The following is a 10495-nucleotide window of genomic DNA, read 5'->3' as shown; positions in this document are numbered from 1 at the left end:
TGGGGAGTGACAGGAAGCCACAGGCTTGAAACAACCTTCTTCCCTTCCCCAAGTTGAGGCCTTAGCCTCAAGCATAAAACATGTTGCTGAGAGGAACTTGTGTGCCCTTCTCAATTCTTCATCTAAAGGTAAAGTCACCGAAGCATAATAAATAGTGAGGAGTTTCAAACCATTCAGAATAGCTAAATGTAGATGTTTTTGTGTGTGATGTGGGTCAGGGCTTCTGCTGAGTAGAGATAGCTGAGAAGGTGATTTTCCTTCTCAGGAAAAGTACATCAAATGTTTGGCTATAAATGGTCAGGAAGCATACTCAACAAGACAGGGGTATCAATCAGGAAGTAATTGTTTGCTGGAAACGGGCTGTCTTTTCATTGGGTAATTAAGATAGTGTCACTTGATAAGGACTCCAGGGGAATCACTCATCCAGCTCAGTGTGATTAGCCCAGCGTCATGGCAACAGGCCAGCTTGAATTCTCTCTCTGGAGCTTTCTTTCATTAATGTGTCTCCTGTTCACAAGTTACAGCTTGCTCCTTCCATTGTATTGCTCCAAACACAAGTGACAAGGTGGAAAGAAAGTGAGGAAGATTTTAGTATTTAGCACAAGCCTTCAAGAAAAGCAAAAACAAATAAACCAACCATGGCTAGCTCCGTTGAAAGGCAATATTATTCCTCCATACAGATCCGTATATCCTTGTGGTTGAGAGATGAGTAGTGTCAGCATTACCCAGGAGCTTGTCAGAAATGCAGACTCTCCTCACAAATATAGGCACCTCCTATGTACCCATGAAAATTTTAGAAATGTGAAAAAGACTCTAGCACACTAACATGGATTGACAGCTTCAGAATTTCAACAATAGTTTGATTAAGGTATATCTAATGCTTTGCAGATGAATTGGCACAGGAAAATAAAAATAAAAGAAAAGAAATACTGAATCTTAGACCCTACCCAGAATCAGAGTCTGATCTTTCACAAGATCCCCAGCTGATTCGTAGTCACATTGAGGTTTAAGAAATATTGCCAAATATGGCCGGGCATGGTGGCTAATGCCTGTAATTCCAGCACTTTGGGAGGCCGAGGAGGATGGATCGCCTGAGGTCAGGAATTCAAGGCCAGCCTGGCAAATATGGTGAAACCCCATCTCTACTAAAAATACAAAATTAACCGGGCGTAGTGGCACACCCCTGTAATCTCAGCTACCCGGGGTGGCTGAGGCATGAGAATCACTTGAACCCGGGAGGCAGAGGTTGTAGTGAGCTGAGATTGCAGAACTGCACTCCAGCCTGGGCAAAAAGAGTGAAACTCCATCTCAAAAAAAAAAAAAAAAAAAAAAAAAGAAAGTGTCTTGATATCCTAGAACACCAAATCTGAAGGATTTTCCTTAAGACCTAATAGACATATGAAATACCATTAGCCAGGTCTTTATAATCATAATGAAATGAAAAATGAGAGAAATTATCCAGATACTTCTACTAAAAAGAAAATAATACTTTGGGAGGCTGAGGCAGGCGGATCACAAGGTCAGGAGATTGAGACCATCCTGGCTAACACGGTGAAACCCCATCTCTACTAAAATTTTTTGTATACTAAAACAATACAAAAAATTAGCCAGGCGTGGTGGCTGGCACCTATAGTCCCAGCTACTCGGGAGGCTGAGGCAAGAGAATGGTGTGAATCTGGGAGGCAGAGTTTGCAGTGAGCCGAGATCATGACACTGCACTCCAGCCTGGACAACAGAGCGAGACTGTCTCAAAAAACCAAAAAGAAACAAAAAGAAAAAGAAAATAATAAAAGCAAAAACATTGAATCTTCTAGATATTTTTTCCCAGACTGTGAACATTTCTTATTTGGAGAAGGGAGGGTGGAATCGGATTAGTTGTAATGGAAGAGGAGAGGAAGGAGTGTAAAACAGGTCATATAAAAGAGTGACTTATAATTAGGTATGAGATGAGTCACTCCTGCAATGAATAAGCTTGACAAATGTAAATTGTTTTCCTTTATGAATGAGTAGCTGTATGACCTTGGGCAAGTATCTTAACCTATTTGGTTCTCCATTCCTTCCTTGTAAAATGAAGAAAATAACACTAACTTCCACTTTTGCATGTTGTAAGATTAAATGAGATAATAAATGTAAACTGTTTTATAGTGCTTAGTATAATAACAAACACTGAATACATGTTAGCTCATATAATTTTTTTGGAGACAAGGTCTCACTCTGTCACCCAGGCCGGAGTGCAGTGGCACAATCACAGCCCGCTACAACCTCAACCTCCTGGGCTCAAGCAATCCTCCTACCTCAGCCTCCAGAGTAACTGGGACCACAGGTGCACACCACCATGCTGGCTAATTTTTAAATTTTTGTAGAGATGGGGTCTCCCATCTCCCAGCCCAGGCTGGTCTCAAACTCCTGGGCTCAAGTGATCCTCCTGCTTTGGCCTCCCAATGCACTGGGATTATAGGTGTGAGCCACTGCACCCAGCTAGATCATATTATTTATTATATAGAAAGGCAGTCAGTATGTGAAGAAGTGAAATGAGGAATTGAGGTGCTTTATGAGATTATTTAAGAATAAGAAACAAAACAAAATTATTGCAAGGGAAATTAGCAGATAGATTTTGCCTATAAGGGGTTACCTTGAATTAATAATTTTGTTTACCTGCAATCATCCAATTAATAAAAGTGATCAGTTCTTCAGAGTATCTTTATCAATGTCACTTTTTAAGGTAGTAATTTTCAAGAGAACTATTCTTTTCTTTTCTTTTTTTTTTGAGGCAGAGTCTCACTCTGTCACCCAGGCTGGAGTGCAATGGCGTGATCTCGGCTCATTGCAAGCTCTGCCTCCCAGGTTCATGCCATTCTCCTGCCTCAGCCTCCCAAGTAGCTGAGACTATAGGCGCCCACCACTTCGCCCAGCTAATTTTTTGTATTTTTAGTAGAGATGGGGTTTCACTGTGTTAGCCAGGATGCTCTCCATCTCCTGACCTGGTGATCCACCAGCCTCGGCCTCCCAAAGTGCTGGGATTACAGGTGTGAGCCACCATGCCCGGCTGCAAGAGAACTATTTTTAAAACCTGCAAAGTATCCAAGAATACCTATCTTTATAGTGAGGAGAAACAAAATGCCTAATGTCATAAACCACTGGCCCACTCAGATGTCTGCTGGTGCATCTCATTCTATCCTCCATATCTCCCAACTTTTCTTCCAGAACTCATTTTCTCATTAGCTATGTCCAATCTACTCTTGAGATTTATTGAGCTTTATATTTTAAGACTCTTTTATTCATTTCTTAAATTTATTTAATTTTTTGAAAAATTAGTCTTCTGTGTTTTCTTCCCCCATAATGTTCTGCTCTTGTTACATAGTAGCTAACATTCCAGATTTTTCTGCAGTCCAGAACAGAGCACCACCACCTTAGCGTTCCAAGCTCATTCTAAGTTCATCTTATCAATGACATGAGGAAACACATTATTCATTCATGTATGAGGGAGTGCTTTCCAATTGAACACACCGCTTTGAAAGAGACTGCCAAATTGGTTTCATTGAGAAGGAATGAAAGAAGCTAAAAGGTTTTCACTTGAGATTTGACAATAGCCAGAAAACCTCTGTCAATGAATGTTAAGTGATAACATTTAATTAGGATGGGTTATAACTAGAAAGAGTATTGCTTGGAATTAACGTAGGCACAATCTTAAATTTCTGTGTAACTGTTGGCTGTTCCTTTTACAGTTTCTCCTAAAAATGGGACAATTACATCTCACAACCATTTTTTCCTCTTTTCAGAGATATTTTATTTGGTTGAGAACTGGGTTTTATTTTGGCTTTGCCATCTTCAACAGCTGTTTCTCAGTTAAGTGGACTGAGGTGATGTTGAGGAGGTGCTAATGAGTCTACTGGCATCCATTCCTGTGCCTTTTGGTGCTTCTGTGTGTGAAAGTCAGTTTGATTGTGAACAAGGGGTGATGCAGGACCGTGCAGAGAAAGCAAAAAAAGGACATGATAATACCTCAGACCATTCATTGGTAAACAAAGGTTTTGCAACAGCTTTGCTTACAACACATTATAGCTGAATACAAGGGAAAGTTTTTCAGAGCCCTCCCCCTAAAAATTAATAGTATTGGCACATTAGGAAGGTTCTCCAGAGAAGCAGAACCAATCAGATGTTCTCTCTTCCTTGGGGAACCTCTGTCTTTTTCCATATAAGGCCTTCAACTGATTGGTTGAGGCCCACCCACCTTATGGAAGTAATTTGCTTTACTCAAAGTCTACTGATTTAAATGTTCATCTCATCTGAAAATTGTCTTCACAGCAACATCCAGATGAGTTTGACTAAATATCTTGGTTCTATGGCATCACCAAGGTGACCAAATATTCAATGAGCTATCCCATTGGGCCATTCTGAGAGCTGGAAATGGAATTGATTTGCTACAAAATCTTCAGACAAACACTCTAAAATAACTTTGAATGGTGTGTTTTGACAAAGAAATAAGGACCAGAATGCTTTCAGTGTCACTGCCATGCTGGTGGAAACCCTCCCTGAGAGTGGAGCTTCATACTCTATTCCAGCCACAAGTCTCTAGCAGAGTAGTGCAGTAATAAAGCCAGCAAGCTTTGATGTCAGATCACTGAAGTCTGAATCCTGGCCCCACTGCTTTCTAACTGTGTGATTTACTTCTCCATGCTTCAGTTTCCCTATCTGCAAAGTGAAGATAGGTTTCAATGTTTTCACGCATAGGAAGTTTGTAGAACATGGCAAAGAATATACAGGCATACTTTGAAGATATTACACTTTTGGTTCCAGACCATCTTAAAAAGGTGAATATTGCAATAAGGTGAGTCATACCAACTTTTTGATTTCCTAGTACATGTAAAAGTTATGTTTACGTATAATGTAGTATACCAAGTGTGCAATAGCATTATGTCTAAAACAATGTACATACCTTAATTTAAAATACTTTATTGGCCAGGAGCAGTGACTCACGCCTATAATCCTAGCACTTTGGGAGGCTGAGACAGGCGGATCATGAGGTCAGGAGATCAAGACATCCTGGCCAACATGGTGAAACACCGTGTCTACTAAAAATTCAAAAATTAGCTGGGTGTGGTGGCACATGCCTATAATCCCAGCTACTTAGGAGGCTGAGGCAGGAGAATCGCTTGAACACAGGAGGTGGAGGTTGCAGTGAGCCAAGATCATACCACTGTACTTCAGCCTGGAGAAAAAGCGAAACTCTGTCAAAAAAAAAAAAAAAAAAAAAAAAAAAGCGTTATTGTTGGCTGGGCACAGTGGCTCATACCTATAAATATAGCATTTTGGGAGGCTGAGACAGGCAGATTGCTTGAGGTGGCAGGACCACCTGAGCCTGGGGAGGTCAAGGCTGCAGTGAGCTATGATTTCACACTGCACTCCAGCCTGGGCAACAGAGCAAGACCCCATCTCAAAAAAAAAAAAAAAAAGGAAGAAAAGAAAAATACTTTATTGCTAAAAAGATGCCAAAGATCATGCAATCCTTCGGCAAGTCATAATCTTTTTGCTGGTGGTGGGTCTTGCCTTGATGTTGATGGGCTGCTGACTGATAAGGGCAGTGGTTACTGAAAGCTGGGACAGCTGTGGCAATTTCCTAAAATAAGACATCAGTGAAGTTTGCCACATTAATTGAGTCTTCTTTTTACAAAGGATTTCTCTATAGCATGCAATGCTGTTTGATAGCATTTTACCTATAGTAGAACTTCCTTCAAAATTAGAGTTAATCCTTTCAAACTCTGCTGCTGCTTTATCAGCTAAGCTTATATACCATTCTAAATTTGTTACTTCAACAACATTCACAGCGTCTTCACTAGGAGTAGATGCCATCTCAAGAAACCACTTTCTTTGCTCATTCAAAAGAAGTAACTCCTCATCCCTTAAAGTTTTATTGTGAGATTGTCCATGGGCTGCCAAATGGATGTTGTGTTAGCAGGCATGAAAACAACATTAATCTTTTTGTACATTTCCCTCAGAGCTCTTGGATGACCAGGTGCATTGTCAATGAGCAGTAATATTTTGAAAGAAATTATTTTTCTCAGCAGTAAGTCTCAACAGTAGGCTTCAAATATCCAGCAAACCATGCTGTAAATAGAGGTGCTATCATCCAGGCTTTGTTGTTCCTTTAGAGCCCAGACAGAGTAGACTCAGCATACTTCTTAAGGGCCCTGGGATTTTCAGAATGGTACGTGAGCTTGGCTTCTTCTTAAAGTTACCAGCTGCATTAGCCCCTAACAACGAGTCATTCTGTCCTTTGAAGCTTTGAAACCAGGTATTGACTTCTCTTTAGCGATAAAAGTCCTAGCTGGCATCTCCTTCCAATAGAAGGCTTTTTTGTCTACATTGAAAATCAGTTGTTTGGAGTAGCCACCTTCATCAATGATCTTGCTGCAACTTCTACATCAGCACTTGCTGCTTCACCTTGCACCTTTTTGTTATGGAGATGGCTTCTTTCCTTAAACCTCATGAAGCAACCTCTGCTAGCTTCCAACTTTTCTTCGGCAGATTCCCTCACCTCGCTCAGCCTTCACAGAATGAGAGAAAATTAGGGCCTTACTCTAGATTAGGTTTTGGCTTAAGGGAATGCTGTGGCCACTTTGATGTATCCAGAACACTCAAACTTTCTCCACATCAGCAATAAGGCTGTTTTGTTTTCTTATCATTTGTGTATTCACTGGAGTAGCACTTTTAATTTCCTTTGGTAACTTTTCCTTGGCATTCATAACTTGACTGTTTGGAACAAGAAGCTTAGCTTTTAGCCTCTTGGCTTTCAACATGCCTTCTTCACTAAGCTTAATCATTTCTAGCATTTGACTTAAAGTGAGAAACCTGGGAGTCTTCCTTTCACTGAACACTTAGAGGTCACTGTAGAGTTATTAATTGGCCTAATTTTAATATTCTTGTGTCTTAGAGAATAAGGAGGCCCGAGGCAAGAGAAAGAGAGATAGGGGAACAGCCAGTAGGCAGAGAAGTCAGCACACACATTTCTCCATAAGTTTGCTGTCTTGTATGGGCACAGTTTGTGGCACCTCAAAACAATTACAACAGTAACATCAAAGATCTCTGACCACAGATCACCATAACAGGTATGATAATAATGAAAAAGCTTGAAATATTATGAGAATTACCAAAATGTGACACAGACACATGAAGTGAACACATGTTGTTGGAAAAATGGCACCAATAGACCTGCCCGACCCGGTTGCCACAAACCTTCTACTTGCAAAAAACATAACATCTGCACAGTCCAATAAAGTGAAGTGCAATAAAACAAGGTATGCCTGTACTTCATATTCAATAAATATTAGCTTTTACTATGATTCAAGAATAAAGCCAAACATTTTCTTATTGTTCATCAATCTTAGAGGTTTTTGAGTTTGTTTTGTTTTGTTTTTAAACCTGCAGCCTCACCCTTCCTACCTTTACCTGACAGTTGACGTGTCAGTGTCCCCTAAGGGGCACTCAATGTCAGCACTGGTTGTTTTTCACTGGAAAGGCCAGGATACGGAGGGATTATAGAGGCCTCTGCTAATAAGCCCAGATGCGATAGGTGAAGGGATTGGCTTTTGCTGAGCAGATGGCAGAGTTGATCTACCATTTTCTTAGCTTTGCCAATGGACCACCAACATATATATATAACACACATATATAGTGTGTATGTGTGTGTGTGTGTGTATATATATATATAGCCTCATTCTGTTGCCCAGGCTGAAGTGCAGTGGTGTGATCTTGGTTCACTGCAACCTCTGCCTCCCAAGTTCAAACGATTCTCCGGCCTCAGCCTCCAGAGTAGCTGGGATTACAGGCATGCACCACCACACCCAGCTATTTTTTTGTATTTTTAGTAGAGATCGGGTTTCACTATGTTGGACAGGCTGGTCTCGAACTCCTGGCCTTAAGTAATCCGCCCACCTCAGCTTCCCAAAGTATTAGGATTATAGGTATGAGCCACTGTGCCCAGCCAGCACCTAATACTCTTAATTGCACTCAGTACTCTCCCCTGTATTTGAGACTTTCCTGCCAATTCTTGTCATGTCATAATGGTTAGCAATAATATAGGGTCAAATTAATGACTGATTTATAAGTTAGTTCATTAACTAGTTACCACTATATGGTTTGAATCTTTAAAGTAATAAGTTACTAATGAATTACTTGCTTAATTATACATTTTGCTAACAGAAGAAAAGGGGTTGTAAGGATGGGCATTTCAATAAAAGGCAATATTTTCAGTTAAGTACTATCCCTGAAATCACACCACACAGGTAGCTACCTGCTGTGCTGGTGCCTTTGCCTGGCTTGATTCCATCTGAACCATTCATAACACAAGACATGTTTTCTTATACTTTAAAAACCTGGAAAGGAGAGTCAACAGGGGGATTGCATTTTCATACTAGGAACCCCCAATATCTGATAATTCTTCTAGTTACAAAGATCATGGTTATTTCTAGCTCATCCAACTTTGTCTTAGTGTTGACATGAAATCTTTCCCCTAAAGCAAAAACACTTCCTGTTTTCAGTTTTTCAGCTGCAGAGGGATTGAGTACACGGTTGTTATCAAGAGCAAAGCCCAGAATCCAATTTAGAGACCTCTGTTTCATTATGTTTTCAAATCCTCTAATCAAGCCTCTTTCTCTCATCCATATTTCCTCTCCCATATCTGTTTCTTTTCTCTTTGTGTAGTTTGTCTCAACAAATGAAGAAGAAAACTTTAAAATGCAAAGAGAAAAATGGATGATAATCATTACAAATGACCCATCAGAACTGAAGCCATTCAACCTACTTATTTGAAGATACAAAGGTGTTTCTCTTTTCTGAAATACTTCACTGCACAGATAAGAGAGTATTCAGATATAATTTCACATGATTACCCTACAATAGGCATTTCTTTCCACAACTGTCTTTTGGGTGCTTTTGAGCACATAAGCAAACTGCCTACAAGTAAATTCTGTCCATCAAACCTTTGTTTTCCTTTCATGAAGATTCTACTTTGCAGACAAACTCTGGCAATGTTGCCTCCCAACTAAAATAGCAAGCAGCCAGGTGCAGCGGCCCATGCCTGTAATCCCAGCACTTTGGGAGGCTGAGGCCAGCAGATCACCTGAGATCAGGAGTTCGAGACCAGCCTGGCCAACAGAGTGAACCTCCCCCCTCTACTAAAAATACAAAACTTGGCTGGGCACAGTGGCTCATGCCTGTAATCCCAGCACTTTGGGAGGCTAAGGCGGGTGGATCATTTGAAGTCAGGAGTTCAAGACCAGCCTGACTAACCTGGTGAAACCCCATCTCTACTAAAAATACAAAAATTAGCCAGGCATGGTGACACATGCCTGTAATCCCAGCTACTTGGGAGGCTGAAGCAGGAGAATTGCTTGAGCCTGGGAGGCAGAGGTTGCAGCAAGCCGAGATCATGGCACTGCACTCCAGTCTGGTTGACCAAGTGAGACCCTGTCTAAAAATAAATAAATAAATAAATAAATAAATAAATAAATAATGATTTAAAAAATTAGCCAGGTGTGGTGGCACATGCCTGTAATCCCAGCTACTCGGGAGGCTGAGGCAGGAGAATCGCTTGAACCCAGGAGGCGGAGATTGCAGTGAGCTGAGATCGCACCCTACACTCCAGGCTGGGTGACAGAGCAAGGTTCCGTCTCAAACAAAATAAAATAGCAAGCAAGAAAAGTTTGAAATTGGAAGAAATCTGGAAAAATCTGTATCACAAAAATTTGTCCTGAGTCAAACATGTTTTCTCCCTAAAGAAGAACTACATAGCAGATGAAGAAAAACTCATCTGGTAAAAGGCAAAATTAAATAAATATAGAAGCAGAAAGACTAAGTTGTTATTACGGACTTATTTTGCAGCCAAATTCACTCATGAATATTTTTAACTAATATTGAAGAGAGGGCAATTCAGTGTGAGAAGACTGGTATAAAACTAACTTTTATCCATTACTGAATCCAATAGCAGGAGTTATCCTGAAATCCTTAGATGCTCTTTAGGGTTTGTGAACTCTCAGGTATTTGCGTGGTATTTTTGTCCTATAGGGATTTTTTACTGGAAAACGATTTCCAGTTCCTGTCAGATTTTCAAAGAGGTCTAAGGATCACCGTTCTAAGATTATTTAAAGAGGCTGGGTGCGGTGGCTCACGCCTGTAATCCCAGCACTTTGGGAGGCTGAGGATCACAAGGTCAGGAGATTGAGACTATCCTGGCTAACACGGTGAGACCCCATCTCACTAAAAATACAAAAAATTAGCCGGGCATGGTGCCGGGCGCCTGTAGTCCAAGCTACCCAGGAGGCTGAGGCAGTGAGAATGGCGTGAACCTGGGAGGTGGAGCTTGCAGTGAGCCAAGGTCGCACCACTGCACTCCAGCCTGGGCGACAGAGCAAGACTCTGTCTCAAAAAAAAAAAAAAAAGATTATTTAAAGAATGTGGAAAGATTGCATATGGTTATATCAGTTAAAGCTTAGCGTTC

The sequence above is a fragment of the Rhinopithecus roxellana genome, chromosome 3, assembly GCF_007565055.1.
Source record: "Rhinopithecus roxellana isolate Shanxi Qingling chromosome 3, ASM756505v1, whole genome shotgun sequence".
NCBI lineage: Eukaryota > Metazoa > Chordata > Mammalia > Primates > Cercopithecidae > Rhinopithecus > Rhinopithecus roxellana.
This window is presented reverse-complemented; position numbering follows the sequence as displayed.